Source organism: Solanum pennellii, chromosome 5 (assembly GCF_001406875.1).
Source record: "Solanum pennellii chromosome 5, SPENNV200".
NCBI lineage: Eukaryota > Viridiplantae > Streptophyta > Magnoliopsida > Solanales > Solanaceae > Solanum > Solanum pennellii.
The window spans coordinates 4,529,177-4,531,647 of NC_028641.1; positions in this window are offsets into that span (position 1 = coordinate 4,529,177).

Here is a 2,471-nt window from a genome sequence, read left to right on the forward strand (position 1 = left end):
GTATAAAAGAGGATTTTTCTAATAGATGAAAACTCATGCTTATTTTATTTGGTTATTTTTGGTTCGATTCGAAGACTTTTCTAGTCAGTAAAAAGTTATGTGGCTCGACTCGATTTTTTAATAACCGTTGTTGTGCTTGATACGATTTATTTGATAATTATTATGGGCTCGACTCAACTTGTTCAATAACGATTATTTTTAGGCTCGATTCAGCTTATTTCGAAACAATTATTTTTTGTTCTGCTCGATTTGTTTAATAACTATTATTTTTTATTCATTCATCTTGGTTCATATTGATTACTTTTGGCTCGATTGGATTTATTTGTGTTGAGAGATGCTCTTGTTATTTCCAATAAGACGACTCGGTAATAGATCGTTTTTTCCAAAGCGTGCCCCATTTGTTCTCGCAACAATCCATCAGTAACAATTATTTTTACTGGATTCCGCTTTTTTATACAACATATATTGTAGGATCGACTCAATTATTTTTGTCGCGAAACAACTTGTTAACAACGATTACTTTTTGCTTGATTCACCTGGTTTAACAATAATTATTTTTTATTCGACTTGGCTTGTTTACTAACAATTATGTTTTACTCGATTCGACTTATTTCATAACAGCTATTTTTTGCACAACTAGACATGATTTAATAACATTCACTTTTGGCTCGACTCAATTTGTTTAATAGCGATATTCCTCGCTTGATACAACTTATGTAATAATGATTATATATTTTTGACTCGACTCTACTTGTTTAATAACAATAATTTTTTGCTCGAAATATTTTGTTTAATAACACGATATTTTTAGCTCGATTCAACTTGTTTAATAGTGATTAGTTCTTACACAACATAATAACGATTATTTTAAGCTCAATTCAACTTATTTAATAACAATTATTTTTTACTCGACTCAATCTATTTAATAACGATTACTTTTTACTCGACTTGAATAACGCAATTTCATTAACACATTACAAATATTCTTTTGTGATATCTCTCTTTATTAGAAGTGGCACTTGAGGGGTACGAACACTGCTATATGCAGTTGTACTAANTGTATACGGAGTATACATATATGGTGTCATCAATTACATATTCAATTCTTAAAAAAAAAACACTCTTTGATCCGATATATTCCTTCCGTTTCAAAAGGATGACCTAATTTGACTTAAAACAAAAATTTTTTTAAAAAAAAATTTTTTTTAATTTTGTGATTCTAAATTAAAGTTATGTTAAATGTACCAAAGAGTCCTTTAATCTTGTAGTCTTAAACATGCCACGTGAAAAATTAAAGTTAAATTGTTGCCAAAAAAGAAAAAGATGATTCTTTTTTAAACAAACTAAAAAAAAATAGGAACAATTTTTTTTAAAGGAAGGGAGTAATATTTACATCGTATATCATATATTAACAAGGTATCTTGATTTACTATTTTCAAAAAATAAAGGACTTTTTAGTTCTCTAAATTATCTTTATGTTATATATTATACAAACATGATATCATAAAAGATCAGTTCATTTCATTATATATATATATATATATACTTGTATAATATAATAAAAAACTTATTTATTCTTTAAAAGATCACTAAACAATCAACCCCATTTCTCTCTTCTTTAACTAAATCATGATAAACAATATCATACAAATTATCTTCATGGTCCATACATTTGTTCTGTAAATTAGTTATTAACTAGCTTCTTTCATATGACCAATATTATCTCTCTTTATTAGAAGTGGCACTTGAGGGGTACGAACACTGCTATATGCAGTTGTACTAAAAGTAGCAAAATGTGTACGATAAATTTGGGCCTATTTTGAGTTCAATGGCCACGTGTATGTATTTTAGGTCAATGACCTCCAAGTGTCCTTTTTATGACAGACACGTAGGTGAAAGCTGGTTCTCACTCTATCTAAAACTTCTCTCTTTTCTCTGCAAAATTGAAGCATTTCTTCCTCCAAATTAGTTTTGGTCGAAGAGTTGTAGGCATTTTCTTTTTTTTGTCTTTTTATTTTTCTGAAAAATTTTAGCAGTTAGCAGTTGCATTGACATTTGGCAAGGCTATCTCTCACCGGAAACTGAGTACCAAGAAATTTTTCAAAATTTCCAACTTTTATGGAACAAGCTTCAACAATACTCCGCATCACTGCCTACCAATTTCAAGTTAGTCTAATTTTCTCTCTTTCTTTCCATTTTATGACTTCAAAATGCATTTGGAACAGTTTACTCCTTGCAAGTATTTGAGGTATAAAATAATAAGGTAATAGTGTGTAAAACCTTTCCATACAAGATAGGTAAATTTTGACTTGCATGTAATTGTAATCGATTTGCTTCGATGATTTTACTTTGTTATCATCTAATTAGTGTTTAACTAAATTATCTTGCTCAAAATTTAAGGTAGTAAATTGTAAAATTGAATCGTCCAGATTATGCACTCAAGGTGTTTGATGATATGTCCGATTAACTTA